Genomic DNA, 17318 nt, shown 5'->3' on the forward strand with positions numbered 1-17318 from the left:
GATGTAGTGGCGAATTAAGTAAGGTCTCTTTTTGAAATCCTTCTGGATAAATAAACCTCTCTTCTCTGTGTGTTTCAGGCCCAATAAAAAGCAATTCCAAACCTACAGTTAATATTCCCCACAGACTCATGAGTGCTTTCCTTTTGGTAATATAATGATTATATGAAAACAATATAAAAAACTGAAAATTGAAAACCAATGTTGGCCCACTTTCTTTTTTATTATGGCAGGCTGTCTACAATATTTGATTAATCAAACAATAAGCAATCTCAGATTTATTAAGTGTTCAGAGGATGTTCTTCTGATGACTCATTTTTAAAAATAGAATAATGCCTTTGATTAATGTTGAATGCTTTTGATATTAGCAATAGGAATGACATGCGTAAGCATATACACACAAATACAATAGAAAGGCCAGATAGATTTATAACCCCCACACACCCCAAAAAGAGAGAGATTGCAGATTCCTGTACAAATAGAAATGTCCCCAGGAAATTTTCTCTCCAGTTCTTCTGAAAACAAATAAATCCACTTATCAAAGAGAAGCAGAAAAGATTACTCACTTTAGGAAGAGCTTTTACAAAAGAGGATATTTTGATTGTAGTCATAATTCTCATGTCTGCAGTTTGAACACAAGCACAAAGTTGAAGTGTGAAGAAACAAACACAACAAAACCAAAACCCTGCTAAGAATGAGAGCTCAACCAATTTTATACTTAGTATAGAGTTATTATATTTCATTAACTTGGTGCTGTTGACATGGTCACCATTCCATTGCAAGATACACACAGTGTTTCTGAAAAAATAATTCATTGATGAAAGAATAAAAATGATTGGCAAGTTGAAAAGGAATGGGATCAAACTCAATAGATTTGTAAGATTTCAAAAATACCATCAACAAATACCAGAGCATAGAGAAATATTATTTTGAGGATTCTGTTCTATCAGATATGAATCCTCCATTCTGCACTCTCTGATCCCTTATCTCTCCTGTTAATTTTCCTCTCCAATACTGCAGGGGTAGGTTCTGGTTTCTCCCACTGTCAGTTTGCCCAGTGGTGTGCATGCAAGCAAATGCATGTTGTGCAATGTATGCATGCACCGTATTTAAAAAATCATGCACATGCACAGAAACAAAAAACAAAATGGCAGTGCCTATAGTGTCACCTATAAAACCAGCTCAAGGACATGGCAGGTCTGGGTCACTGCCGGTTCCAGCAACCCAGGCTGCCAAGTTACTACCGGTTCCATTGAACCAATCCAAATCAGGAGGAACCCACCTCTGCAGTCCTGGAAAAAAAAACCCCACCACCAAGCGTTGCAGTTCTTCAGAAAATCTGTGCATTCCTAAGCCACATGATTTTCAGTGTATTGTTTTTGCAACATTTTATTAATATTACATGTCTGATCTTAATCTGAGTTTGGAAGCCAAATAGATCCAAGGTTTCAAATACCACATCATTATTAAAAGGCAGACTAAGAAGTGAAAAACCATCCCAAAAGGAAGTGACAAACTACATTTGTTACTCCTATATAATTCTGTCCAAGTAGTTATCAAAAGTTCATATTAAGGACAATTTTTTCCCTTTTATAAAAATTTTGTTTTTAAAATTGATTTTTATTTGTTGCTTTCATTATATAGCAGTTTGGATTGGTTGGTTATTTTTTAACACTGAAAGCAGGTTAAAATATTGTAAATAAATATATTAAATAGCATAGCACAAATTATAGTTCTGCACAGGAATTTTCTCTAAGTAATAGTGGCTAGCCATCTAGAAGTGTGGCTGAATTAGCACAAGAAACAAGAACTCTATATTCAGCCACAGTACAATAATTTCAGTAAGAGTACCAGAACCTATTTCAAAAAAATCTAAAGAGACTCTTAAGAATAGCATAAGCTATTTGACAAAGACAATGACCAAGACAAAACTACCGGTATTTGACAAAGAAAGAACATTTTCTGGAAATGGAAAGGCAACATTTAGAATAGTTCTATGAGTTGTTTGAAAATGATACAGTCAAGAAAGCTGGCAAATTTCAGCTTGTAGGCAATGGTATTTCCATTTCATTGTTCTCCTTTAGCTTTTTTTTAAAAAAAGAAAATGAATTTAGTATATAAGCATAAAACTGTCTTCATCCTTAAAGGGATATTTTCACTGAATGGAGAAGTTCATGATTAATATAATTTGCAAATGTTATATATCTCCCATTTTTTTCTAAATAATCTCCATTAAGTATTACATTTGTCACTGGGTTACAACTGATGAACACAATGCTAGCAGATTTTGATAATGAAATTTAAAAGTAATTTAATACAGGCAGTTCAATATGTTGCGTCTCCAACTTTCTTTAAAATACTGATGGTCTAAGCTGCCACAGTTATGGCAATCAATATAATTTTCATGTGCCTGGCATATAAGAGGGCCACATCAACAAAAAGACAACACCAAAATGTACCCGATGACATTTAAGTAAGAGAATAGTGAACAATAGGACTACACAGAATAAGTCTACATAAATGTTTAGATCACACCTTTGAAATATACCCATTTTAAAATAAACCCTCCCCAAAAATGATATAACAAGAAATAGTCTATTTATAAAAAGATCATTACTGAATCTTAGGGTGTTTTCAAAGCATCAGATGCAGCTGATAATCATCAAGCTGCAGTGGCATAACAAAAATATGAATTCTTCCCAATTATGTTCACAGAAGATGTGCCAGTTGTATAAAAGTCTTCATAATCATAGAATCATAAAAGTCATCTCAATAAGCTAAATTCCCTCTGTTAATGCTAAGAAAGAAAGGACAATACAACAAGGAATACATTATCAGCCATAACAATATTGTGAACAATGTAAGCTTTTAAGGAAATCTCCAAATATGTCTCCCATTATATCTTTTTAAATATGAAAGGATGAAGGCTACTGGAGATACTTGGTGACATTGGTTTTAATTTGATCATCATGTCTTTGTTGTCACGTTGGCTTTTGCCACTTTAGCTTTAGAAGAAAGAAAACAGAATTTATCTAAATTATACTTTTTGAGAGGTATTGTGGCTTAGAGGTGGCACTTCACAATCAGGAGGTTATGAATTTGATCCTAGGTAGTGGCAGATATGTCTCTCTCTCTCTCTCTCTAGGCACAAAAAGAAAATATCTGCTGTGAACTCCACATAGGCATCAGGAAAGGCATTCAGCTAAGCACTATTCAGTTGCCAAGTCTCCACTCTGATGCAATAAATTATATGGTCAATAAAAACATCTAAATTACTCTTGAATGCATATGTAAGGTCTATAATATATTTGTTTGCACTAAGTTGAACTAAAATACGGTTCTCTTTCCAAACTAATTCTCTGTTGCTTCCACAATTTAACACAATCACCACTTACTGAACAAAGGGAATTCCAGGTTATGACCGGGTAGCAGAGAAACAATGAAAAATGTGTAGCTGAGTTCCATCTAGGCACATAGATGAAACCATGCAAAAGCCTGCTTAGCATTTCCAAAATGGTTTCTCATATAGAAACATATAAGATTTCCTAAGTTAAAACACACACACACACAAAGACTGCATTTGTTTTACCTCCTATTTCCTTTTTTCCAAGGCTCCGTTCTGGAGCTCTGAAGTCTTGTAAAGCTGCTCAAATCCCTCATATATTTCAACTGTGCACTTAAAATTGTACAAATGCTAAACTTGGAATTTTTTTAAAGCTCTCTTTTCGCACGAAAGACAAGAGTGCAGAAACAAATAAGAACTACAGGAGTTTGCAGTTGTGCATATAACTCCTAGAGATAATTTTGCACTTTTCATATTCATGATCCATGATGATTTTGTTATGAGTTTCAAAATGTACAAGGAACATTTCATGGATATCATTTCTGTCAAACACAGTATTAAAAATAAGATTTGGTTCTCTTTCTTTCTTTCTTTCTTTCTTTCTTTCCTTCCTTCCTTTCTTTCTTCTATCAATCTCAGGGGGTAGGTATGTAAAATATTAAAAATGACATCCACATGTATATACTGTGCATATCAAGTTATTCACTTTGGGTAAGTTACCTCATGAAAAACACAGAAAAGTCAAGAATAGGAAGTCAGAGAAATTAAAGAAACAAAAGGAAACAAATTAACTAAATATAGCTTAGAGAATAACTATTCTGTCTATCTTTCCATAACATTCTCTCTTTGTAAAACTTACATCCAGTGCATTCATATTTCACATTATACAGTGAAAATTTGCTCTTTAAACTTCATATCACTTTCTGAAGATTTAATCATCACTCAGTCATTTTTTCTTCATATCTGATTTGATTGTCTTCTTTTCTAGTTTTTTATTCTAAAATTTAACTCTCGTTCATTCTTCCTATATGACCTCAATGTACTTTTTCCCTACCAATAACTTGGTTTTGTATTAATTCTGCTTTCATTCAACATCCATTTATTCTTGATCATATGTCTTCTTGTTTAACAGCATGAGCCTCTTAAACGCTGCCATGACCACTGCATTCAGATTATTTTCATGTTTCTACTGAAATACTGAACTTTTACTCCCATGTAGCATGATCAACTGAAGCATTCTTTCCACTCAATCATCAAATGTCATTCCTTAGAATAGAGCATATTCTATCCACTATCTGCTAGCATCTGCAAAATGATATCTATTTCTCTGCCTTGATTAAACCTTTGCCAAGGTAATAGAAATTCATCCATTTCTCCTACTTTTTCATTATTTACGTATAATCTCCAATTGCTTATTTCATTTCTCCTGTCAAACACATTAGTTTTGATACATTTGTTTCCAGATCTATATTATTTGTTGGATAATATAAGTGAATATCTAGTGAATGTCTAACATTCAATAGAATACCATTAGGTTCTCATCCAAAAAAAAAAAAAAAGAGCAGATCAAAATGCATGTTCTTTCGTGCCCCAAATGTACACATCTCTACTATATGCATTCACATCAATGAATTCATTTAAAAACTAAGACCATATCCTTGCCTTATTCTTTTGTCAATTCTGAATCATACACAAACCATATCACGTATGCTTTGTTCCCATTATATACCATTGTTACATCATTAAATGATTTTTGTTCCATGAAAAAAATTCCATAATTCAAGTTGATTCACTTTATCATAGATTTTCTCTAAACACAAAATTGTACAGTGAGCGACGTTGTTTCATTTATTTCTCAATGAAACTGAACAAAAAAAACCTCCTGTCTGTATACCCCTGTCTAGCATAAACCCTAATAAGTTATATTATTATATTAAAAGCAGCGGAATATTTATTAACAGCTCTATTTAAGCTTGGAACCACTAAGGATATTTATTTCCAAATTTAGATTAAGTCTTCTACTTTTGTAGTTTTAAGAACTCAAAAAGAGAATGATGGAGAAAAATGTTAATCTGTTATATTGCTTCATTCATCAAGAAAGTAAGGAAGCCCTGTATATGCCTTGCTTTTCTTGTAGCTGTAACATTTAATAGCTAGTAGCACTGTATTGGCCTTACTTAAATAAATACTGTGGCTATTTCTTTCCAACAACACTGAAAGCAACTAAAGTCAGTTTAGAAGTAGGAAAAAAAAGGCAAAAACACATCTTAAAAATGCATCCTTCAAAACTTGCTGCAGTCTGCTTCTGAGACATATACATAAAGCTGTACTGAAGTGTAGTCACAGTGTTCCTTTTTTTGTGTTTCTCATTTGAGTTGCAACTCATTAGAGATTGTTGCTTTAAGAAAAGCAATCAATGGAAATAGAAATGCTTATAATATTGGATCTTTAAACATATGAGCAGCACATGCTGTTTACTTTAACATTCTCTCCCCCCAAAAAAGTTGTGCAATCTTATCAAGCATAGTTTGACCCTGGATTTACTACAACAGAACATACTTTTGATTTGACCTTTAGAGAGCCCAGGATTTTTTTTTATTGCCTAGTGAATCATCTCTTCTGTATATACTGTAAGTATCAAAATCTCAGATGGCCAGAGTGAAGTTATTACCCTGGGAAAAAACCAAGGTCATATGAAAGCAAACCTTGCACTTCCCCATAAACCTCATAAGATGGCTGAAACAATCAACAAGGAGAGAGTGATTTTTCTACCAAAGGATTTTATGATCCTTCTCTCTAATTGAGCTACTGCACAGATGGTCATAACTGATATTAGTCCTGCAACAAAACCTCTGGGGGTGATCCAGGTGGAGCATCACTAGGCAACTATTATTAGTTACCCTAACACTAATAACCTAAATCTACCAGACCAAACATTTCTAACTTCATAAGCCTTCCATTTTTTTATGCACATCCTTTTACATAAATGTTTAGCACAAGATATATGATATACACAAAATAAGCAATTCCAAATTAATGCAAAATGCAACTACTACAAAGTAGCACTCCATGCTACTCTGTCAAGCTTCTTTCAGTTGTTCGATATTTATTGTTGTTTGAATTTTGATATTAACAAGACAGAATGTTCTTTTTTTGCCCTTTCTTGTTCTACTAACCATTTGCTAGTATTATAAGACTGCCAAAGTAATTAATTCCAAATTAATGTACAATTAATCAATTAATCAATTAATCAATTAATCAATTAATCAATTAATCAATTAATCAATTAATCAATTAATCAATTAATCAATTAATCAATTAATCAATTAATCAATTAATCAATTAATCAATTAATTAATCAATTAATCAATTAATCAATTAATCAATTAATCAATTAATCAATTAATCAATTAATCAATTAATCAATTAATCAATTAATCAATTAATCAATTAATCAATCAGTCAATCATAATAGAGGTGAAAGCAGTGATGGGCTCCTACGGGAACTGTCAGAAACTCAGTTCTGGTAGCAAAATTTGGAGCTCCACTGCAGAACACCTAATTTGCACTGAAAGATGTTGAAACAAAACACATAAGCCATGCCCACAGTGTAAAAATTTTGGTAGCCCATCACTGGGTGAAAGGGATCTTTGTGGTCTTCCAATGAAACCCCCTGTTCAAACAGGAGACCTTATACTATTTCAGACAAGTGGTTGTCCAGGCTTTTCTTAAAATCCTCAGGTGATAAAGCACCTACAACATCTGGAGCTGTTCCACAGAGAACAATTAACCTGTGCAACAGCTTACCTTTAGAAATTGTGCTTCACAACTGGGGGTTTTAAGGAGAGATGGAACAGCCATAGATGAATTTTAAATTTGTATTTTTAAGTAACTCAAATTAATTCACTACTTAATTCAAAAAAGCAGTGCAATTATTTTTCATATCATGCTATTCTTTAATTATTGTGATGTAGTTCTCAGTTTCAAAATAACCCACAAAGCAATTCAGGAAAAAGCTGTGTGAATCAATGAATAAATATATATAATAACATATATAAATGAGCATACACACACAAAGAAACTGGAATGAACGTAAAGGCATATTCTTTTTAAAAGTTGATCATTCATACTTAACTTGCATTTCAAAAAAGCTCTTCAGCTGTTTGTCTTTCCTGAATCCAAGCATCCCCTTTATTGCAGTCACTCTATCTCTTCTTTGACAGCCATGCATATTCTTATCCTAAAACTTTTTAAAAAGAAAACATATTACATTAGCTATGGGAGCTTCTTTCTTAATCCTGTCCCTATATAAGGGAGGCCTGGGTTTGCTATTTAGAGTGGAATGGAGTGGAACAGAATGGAACAGAACAGAATAGAACAGAACAGAATGGAACAGAACAAAAGGCTGGCCTGGCCTGGAATGCAATGGAATAAAATCATAAAGGTAAAAGGGATATTGGAAGTCTTCAAGTTCAACTCCTTCCAAGGCAGGAGACCTTTATACTATTCGGAACAAGTGGTTGTCTAATCTTTTCTTGAAAGCCTACAGTGATAAATAACCCAACTCTGGGAGGCAAACCATTTTACTGATTAATTGTTCCCACTGTCAGGAAACTTCTCCTTAGTACCAGGTTGGATCTCTCTTTGACAGGTTTCCACCCACTGTATCTTATCCTATCCTCAAGTACTTTAGAGAATGTCAACCCCTCTTCTCTGTGAGAACCCCTCAATACCAGAAGACAGTTGTCATGTCATCCCTAATTTTTCTTTTCATTAAACTAGACCAGGGGTAGGGAACGTTGGCTCTTCTATGACTTGTGGACTTCAACTCCCAGAATTCCTGAGCCAATCATGCTAGCTCAGGAATTCTGGGAGTTGAAGTCCACAAGTCACAGAAGAGCCAACGTTCCCTACCCCTGAACTAGACAGACCTAGTTCCCTTAACCATTCATTGTATGATTTAGCCTGAATACACATTATCATCTTTGCTGCTCTTCTCTGCACTTTTTCTAGGGTCTCAGTACCTTTTTTTGTATCTTGGTGCCTGGAATTGGTAAAATTTCTTCAATTGTGACGTTAATTGGAAAGATAGAAACATAGAAGATTGACTGCAGAAAAAGACCTCATGGTCCATCTAGTCTGCCCTTATACTATTTCCTGTATTTTATCTTACAATGGATATATGTTTATCCCAGGGACGTTTAAATTCATTTACTGTGGATTTAACAACCACGTCTGCTGGAAGTTTGTTCCAAGCATCTACTACTCTTTCAGTAAAATAAATAAGTTATTGAATGAAAATTTTTCCCCAAGAATTTAGGAAGTAATTTGTTAAGTTAGATAAGTTTCTTTGATGACTTATTTTGCCTTGTTTTGATCTGATTTCTTTTCTGCACGAGCCAGTTGAGATTGTCACTCAGTTCAGGATATTTTTCTGGAACCTGTGGCTATGTACAAATCAATTGCAAGCCAATTTTAAAACACAACATGACCTCCCTTATGGAAAGCCTGAAGAAAAAGAAGATAAGCAGAATAATAGTGGTTCATTATTGAGAATAGCCTTTAGAAGGAAATTGTCTCACATTCCTAGTTAATTTCAAAGCATTCTTACCACTTCAATTTATGAATACCTTCTCTATAGGGAAAGGAATTTAATGTAATGGTCATAGGAGACTTATGAACATTTCATTATCAGGCTGTGTACATATTTATCTAACACCTAAAGATATGTGCCTTTTTTTCCTGGGTACTTGTATATTTATTAGTTATGGAACAGAATTTCCACCAGAATTGTCACCATTAGGTGAAGCCATCAAGTTGATGTCAATTTGGGTTTTGTTTATTCATTATTATGTCCATTCAATCACTATTTAATTAATTGTTTTACAGAGCATACACACAAAAGTCAGATTTGTATTCTCTTTCAACTGTCCTTAAAAAAAATATGAATGTAAGATGAATTTCTCTAATCAATATCATTTTGTTATTTCATTTTTTTGTTTAATGCAATAGTCAAGCATACTATTGTTTACTGAGAGTTTCTTATAATACACATTTAATCAACCACTTATCATACAATAGATTTCACAATATATACTATTTTTGTATGCTGTTTTGTTCAAAATTGTTGAATGGTGAAAGATAGCAATATTTCATGTATTCAAATCATATATATCATATAATCAAATCATATAATCCCAGTGAGAGGGTATGGCTAGCTAATGAGGCCAGAACAAGCCAAAATAGATCTATCATGGTCTCCCTTAATTTTCAAAAAATTCAGCAAAACATTTCTCTCTCTCTCTCTCTCTCTCTCTCTCTCTCTCTCTCTCTCTCTCTCTCTCTCTTTCACATACACACACAAACACATACACACACACATGTGTGTATGTATCTTTCTATCTATATATGTAATCTAAACAAACAAACAAATATGTAATCTAAACAAACAAACTAGGCAAGTATATTCTTGATAGCTTTGTTCTAACATACCAAAAGAGACACTGGAATCAAAAGATAATAATCGTAGCTTCTGTAAGATCTAGAAAATGAGAACAAAAGAGAGCTATTTGAAAGAAAAAGTTAATGCATTACTTAATTTCCTTTATTGCAGCAAGGAAAACAAAGCAAAGGGGAGATGAAGAAAAATAATCAAGACTATTGAATCTAAATTAAGCCTGCCAAAAAGACCATGAGATGGAAGAATAGGGAGATGATAAGGAATACAAAAATAAAAAAGGAATCAAACTGGAGATTAACATACTAATCTTTTTAAAAAATAGGGTTCCTTCTCCCTTGGTACCTCCAAGTAGCAATCAACTCAAAGAATGCAGCTTCCCAAGTTCTGACATTTGTAGTCAATCACAAGGAAAGAACACATTGTTAAGGGTTATGGAATAAATGTATCAAATTAGCAAATGTTGTGTCCTTTCTTAGGCTTTCAGCAGTTACGCATCTACAATGAGCAATCTGAACAGTGTCATGAAAATGCCCAGGGTTCCTACTATTAGCTGTTTTCCTGATTGCCATGTCACAAAAATAGATTCAAGCTGTATCCTTATCTGTTCCTTTATTATCTTTGTCAGAAGAATGAAGTATCTGAATGTTAATACCAAAAACTGTCTGGAAACACAACAGATTGCTGTATGGCTTTAACCTTTTCAATGTTTGAGGTTTGATTGTTTTGCTGTTCATATGCTCTCATATACCTGCAATCTGGACAGAAATATGAGTGATAGTCTGTTTAAAAGGCTGAAAGTATATGTTTGTTTAAAAATGAAATAAATTATCACGCACAACGGACACAATGCTATGTATATTGCTGTTCCAGGATTAACTATTCTAGTTAATTAAGACAATTTTGTGGAGAGAAGAGTTTTAGTAACATTGCAGTAAATTCAAAACAATTAATACTGAATACAGTCAATATTGTTAATAACTTCATTTTCTCCTACTGAAAAAAGAACTTTCTAATAAGCAAAGTCATAGGGCAAAAAATATGTGTGTGTATGTATGTGTGTTTGTATCTGATGTGTGTGTGTGTGAGAGAGAGAGAGAAAGAGACATTGAACTTCTAGTAGTACTGCATTCTAACAACTCCTGCAGTACTGCATTCTAACCACAGCACCACTATGTCTCTTATAAATGTAATGGAGCCCAGGATTTCCATTGTAGATTATGCCAGTCATAGATTGATGCACTGTCGGGTACTAGAATGAAACTGATACTTGATCCCAGCAATATGTTTATTGCTAGTCACTATTTACAATGATGTCATCAGACTAGCTGCATTGTCTTAGAACAATGAGATGAGCAGCCCAGGGAGAGAGGCAGGATCAACTTTCCATCGCTTCCTCCCCTTCAGGGATTTCAGGTTAGCCAGTCTTTTAACTCCACCTACTTTAGGTGTAGGTTTCACCACACGTGCCCACATAACCATCCCAATTTTGTATATTTTTGTAGTAGTTATTAAGCAAATGCAGTAGTCATTAAATGAACCCATTGTACACAATGCATGTTTGTTTGTTTTTTACTGGAAACTGGGAGTAAACATTGGTTTCTAGCAAAAGAAAAAGTAATAAATCATAATCATGTATCGTATTATCATACGATACATGATTATGATTTATGACTTTTTTTTGCAAAAGGCTGTAAATGAATGCCAGTTGCCCAGCATCCAAATGTGGCAATCATATGACCATAGGGGGGGTTGGGAGGGGCAGTGGAACTTTGAATCCAGGTCATAGGTACATTTGGGGAGGTCCATTGTAAGTTTGAATGGTTGCTAAGTGAGTGAGTCATAAGTCAAGGATGATCTGTAGTTAGTTTTTTATGATTTGCTCTGGTTCTAACTCTTTCTGATTACAGAGCTGTTGTCAAGCTGGTGCAGAAGTTTAGTTTGATTTAGTTTGTATGCTACCTGGAACTTTTACAGCTGTACAATCAGAATACTGACCCCCAACTTGATTTCTTTGTTTTTCAAGAAAAATATTTACCAGATTGCAGCTGATTAATTCATTTGCCACTCTAGTCTAAGCTTCCAAGTCACATATAAAAGGAGGTTGCATATATAAAGAAGAATCATATTAAAAGCAAATGTTTATGTCCTTCGAATGCTGAATAATGGTATAACTTTGCAAATACTGACAAATAATTCTATACGTTTTCTATTGCACTCAATATCTTCCAGTTTTAATCTGTGAAATGCTGGAAGCTATGAATCTACATGATGTTAGAATTGTAATTATAAATGACTCAATGAGAAAATAAATATATGAAAAAGCAGTTTGAAGAAAAAAGTGCAAAGGTTGTGGCTTTTGATTAGGTAAACTCTTTCACATTTAAGAGAGAGGAACAAAATTATAGAGAAATAGAGAGAGAAAATGTGGCTGAAGACATTTATAACTGGAGAGTTCCAAAATAAATATATTTGGAAAATATGGCTCAGAGATTTTTCAAGGAGGATGAAGAGACTGACATTTTGGAAGCAAAATTACTTCCCAAAATAGAGTGCAGACATTCAAAGGCAGTTCAGAGTTCAGCACTCTGTGAAAATTTGCAGACTACTCCCAAAAGCTCAAGATAAACAGCACTTGAAATCTTTATTATCCTTCCTTATGAATTGGGTTCCTTGTCTCACCTCTCCAGCTCTGCTTTGGTGACATGAGGTCAACTAATCCTTCTGTGGACAGAGGTCTGGGATAACTAAGAATATGACTTCCATGAAACTATTCTCCTGAGGATTTTGAAGGTCACTTTCCATACGTTTCCTTCCTGACATTTTTGCACTTCCTTAGCAGAAAATGCAAAGTGGAATTATCTTTTTCAAAGCCTATATTTTCTGTATTTAAATCCTTTTAATATATCTTATATGGATGCTTTATTAAATAAGTTATGTTGGTTCACTAAAAGTAATAAAGTTGAAATAAAAACAGGCGAATCAGTGCAGTTCTGAGTACATGTATGGGGCAAGTCAAGGAAGCACAACAAGAATACAAATTGGATAAAAAAAGGTGACCATCTGGAACACCATTTGAACTGACAGTACTGATAAAATCACCAATGTAAATTGCTAAAGGCAGCTTTACTAGGAAAAGCTTACATCCTGCAACAATACTTTTAATACCACGCTACAGCAATATCTGTATATTCTAGGTCCTTGGAAAGGACTCAATAGTGGATAAAAATGCCAAGTCCAGTCTGGCATCTGGCTAACTATGCAATGAACTTTAATAATATCCTCCTCCATGGATATCCTCTTGTCTTGGGGGTAGGAGGTCTTGCAATATCCTGATGAATGGAAAACTATGTTGGGAGTTTCTGTATTCTGTACTGATGACTACACTGATGACTTCTATTCAGGCAGTACTGTATTCCAGTGTAGGATTCTTTTTCTGGATTTTCCAGATTAAATAAATCCATGAACTCATTTAATATACTGAGAAAGCAGAAAAAAGTAAAAAGGGCCATTAATGCATTCACTCAAAAGCAAAATGAATATAAAGAATAAGCAACCAGTGTTGTAGCCAACTGAAAAGAAGACAAAACTGCATTGGGTAAAGCATGGATAATTTATTTGGAGGACAGTAAATTGTTTTAGACCAAAAAACCAATTCAGAGCTCTTCAAAATATAAAGAAATTGAGTAGGTGAAAAGTAGGTGAAAACATTTGTATGCCAGAGGGATTTGCTTTCTTAATCTAATTAAAATAACTATTGTTCATTTTATTGAAGCAGAGAAAAGGAGAGTCATCTAAAAAGTCAAAGTACATAAAAGAAAAAAAAGTTACTGATTATATATATCCTTTTAGTTTCCAGTTTGATGTAGTATTAGACATCTCTGAAAGAGTGGGACAGCATTGCAGTGAAGATGGGTAGCCAGATACTGAATTGATATATGGCAAAGTTTTTCTGAAAAAAGACATACTGTAAACTCCAAAAAGTTGCCTTGTGAGTAGGCTGCAAGAACTGAGGTTTTTATATTTTTTTTAATGGATCTCAGCACAAGAAACATTTTATAAATGAGAGATAATAATTAAATGGCTAAGTAATTTTGAGTTCCAGAATTTTGTCAGACAATTTAAAATTAAATCAGAAGAAGAACTGGTGGCGGAGGAATATAGTTGTCAAAGGTTTTCTTATTTTCAATCACTAGAAAAAAATTAAAGTAGGCAAAAGAATTTATGATTTTGAAGAAGACTGAGTTGGAAATAGAATTGTGTTCAAATGATGAATATGTAATTGCTGAAGTATATACCGGTACAATGTTATTGAAATTTGTAACCAAAGAAGAAGGGTACAATGTATGACAATGTAAGCTATACATTTTGTTAAAATAGAGAGATGGAACAATCGAAAAATATGTGGCTGAAAGGACTGAAATTAGCACCATGTTATAATCTTAAAGGTTATATTTTTGGCTTATTTCAAGAGGAAAAAGAACTGAAGCTGGAGCTCTCTTTTGGGAGCATCAGATTATGGATATTCTGTTTTACATGCTACGATAATGTGATGATCTTAAAAGGTAATAATTTTCAAACAATAACCACAGTACATAAGCAGACAGAATGGAACAAACATCATATCCACATGGAAATGCTAATGGACAAGAAAATGGAAGGTTTACAAGGTGAAAAAGCAGTAAAAGAAATCCCTTGTTAATACCAGATCTTATAAAGAGTAGGAGTAAAAAAGCAAACAGTGGAAACATGTATATATATGTACATATAAATTCCAACATTTGATGTATTCTGCAATTTTTATCAGGAACCCCATAAATCAGGAGTCCCATAAATATTTCAGGGATCAACTCTAGAGCAGGGATTAGGTCCTTATTAGAGAATTCTTTATTTTTAAATTAGAAATTGCTGCTTCGTCAAATTTCAGAATGTATAAAATTTAGATGTCCAGATGCCTTCTTTCCAGCAAAGGCATCAATTCCATCTGAGTTATTTCCATTATCAATGTTTATGTCACCATACCTAATAGCACAAACTGAGCTTTACAGTATAATTAAATTGTCAGTTTGTTTGTGAACGTTTGAGAAAAATGTCAACACTTGGAGAATGATAATGTAGTGATGTTCCTTCTTTTTAGTATTAATCTTTCTTAGAAACAACTACAAAGTTCCTCAAATAACTGAATTACATTAATAAGAAATGGGCATGTTTTGTCTTGTTTATTCAAAATTGACACACAGCTGTAATTTTCTTATGTCTTTCCATTGATTGTTTCATACATTTCTTACCAAGGCAAAACAAAAGACAAGAACTATTAAGAATTTTTAGCAATAATTCATATTAACAGGCTGGTCATCAGGATATTTTTTTTTGGCTAAATGGAAATGTGCTGGACCACCATTTTGGGTTTTTTTCCTTTCTTTCTTCTTGAGATATAGAAGGATGAAGAAAATGAGTAGAGAGAAATAATGATTATATTCCTGTGCTGTGGATTGGTGGGGTGGATGGATGTGGAAGAGAAATGCATATACAAGTGAAACTCAAAAAATTAAAATATCGAGCAAAAGTTCTTTCAGTAATTTAAAAGATGAAATATATTATATGAGAGAGACTCATTACATGAAAGGTAAGATAGTTCAAGCTGTGATTTGTTGTAATTGTGATGATTGTGGGGTACAGCTCATGAAAACCCCAAATCTCCCATTTCAGAAAATTAGAATATTACATGCGATCAATAAAACAAGGATTGTACATAGAACAATATTAGACCTCTGAAAAGTATAAACATGCAAATATAAGTATAAGCATCAAAGTGCTCAGTATTTGGTTTGGGTCCCTTTTGCAGCAACAACTGCCTCAGTGGGGCGTGGCATGGAAGCTATCAGCCTGAGGCACTGCTCAGATATTATGGAAGACGAGGATGCTTCAATAGTGGCCTTCAGCCTTCAGCAGCCTTCAATAGTGGACCAGCAGATGACATATCTCCCAAAATCAACACAGATTGTGGAAACTTTTGCATCTCATTTGGAAACCAAGGACCCAGAATATGGAGGAAGAATGGAGAGCCACACACAGCAAGATGCTTGGAGTCTAGTGTGAAGTTTCCACAGTCTGTGTTGATTTGGGGAGCCATGTCATCTGCTGGTGTTGGTTCACTGTGCTTCATTAAGTCCAGGGTCAATGCATCCCTCTACCAAGAGATTTTGGAGCTCTTCATGCTTCCTTCCTCAGATGAGCTTTATGGGATGCTGACTTCAATTTTCCAGGAGGACTTGGCACCTGCCCACACTGCCAAAAGCACCAAAACCTGCTTCAATGACCATGGGATTACTGTGCTTGATTGGCCAGCAAACCCATCTGATCTGAACCCCATAGTGAATCTATGCCAAGATAAAGATGAGAAACATGAGACCGAACAATGCAGAAGAGCTAAAAGCCTCTATTGAAGCATCTTGGTCCTCCATAATACCTCAGCAATGCCACAGGTTGATAGCTTCCATGCCATGCCATATTGGCAGAGTAATTGCTGCAAAAGAGACCAAAGCCAAGTACTGAGTACATATGCATACTTATACTTTTCAGAGGTCTGATATTGTTCTATGTTCAATCCTTGTTTTATTGATCGCATGTAATAATCTAATTTTCTGAGATGGGGGATTTGGAGTTTTTATGAGTTATACCGCATAACCATCACTATTATGACAAATTATGGCTTAAACTATCTTGCTTTGCATGTAATGAGTCTCTCTCATATATTACGTTTCACCTTTTAAGTTGCATTAATGAAATAAATGAACTTTTGCATGATATTCTAATTTTTTGAGTTTCACCTGTAAACAAACAATATTTATTCCTCTTCCAGCAGCCTATTACTCTTACATACTGTACCATATCTCCAACTTCAGAAGAAGCTATTGCAAGCCTGGAGGAAATGGCTTTCAGTAATAAATTTACCAACCCTTCTCATTAGGTAGAAACCTGAAGCTGATAGGAGACAGAGGCAGAACTTTTCTCCAGAATTCTTTTTTGACATTTGCAAGGAGTGATTTCAAAGCCGGTAGGTCCCAAGAGAGTTTGATACATATCTGAACAGGGGATGGATCTCAGTTCAGCTGTGTCCTCAAAGGATTACTGGAAAGGTAATGTTCTGAAATGCTCTGGAAAGGGTTATTATGATCAAATACCAGCTCAAGACAGTATGATATTGTGTCAGGATTTTTCTTTCATCCTGCTGCAGGCAGAGTTCTGCAAACAGCTTGGATTTTTCCTCCCTCAAGAAACTTGAAGTGGGCCATGAACAGCCATATAAAGAAAACAGCTTCTACAATCAGACGTTTCCTAGAGAAATTTAAGTAAGGAAATAAAAAAAGTAGTTGGCTTCCTCACTGTAGATTGGTTATGACCATGTTTTTGGAGAAAGATTTGAGAACTCGGAAGAAAGATAGAGGGGGGTGGGAGAGGGAGAGAGTTAATGACACATGCAGATAGGACAGATCTCAGAGATTGAGAGTAAGTTTGCTT

Source organism: Erythrolamprus reginae, chromosome 1 (genome assembly GCF_031021105.1).
Source record: "Erythrolamprus reginae isolate rEryReg1 chromosome 1, rEryReg1.hap1, whole genome shotgun sequence".
Lineage (NCBI taxonomy): Eukaryota > Metazoa > Chordata > Lepidosauria > Squamata > Dipsadidae > Erythrolamprus > Erythrolamprus reginae.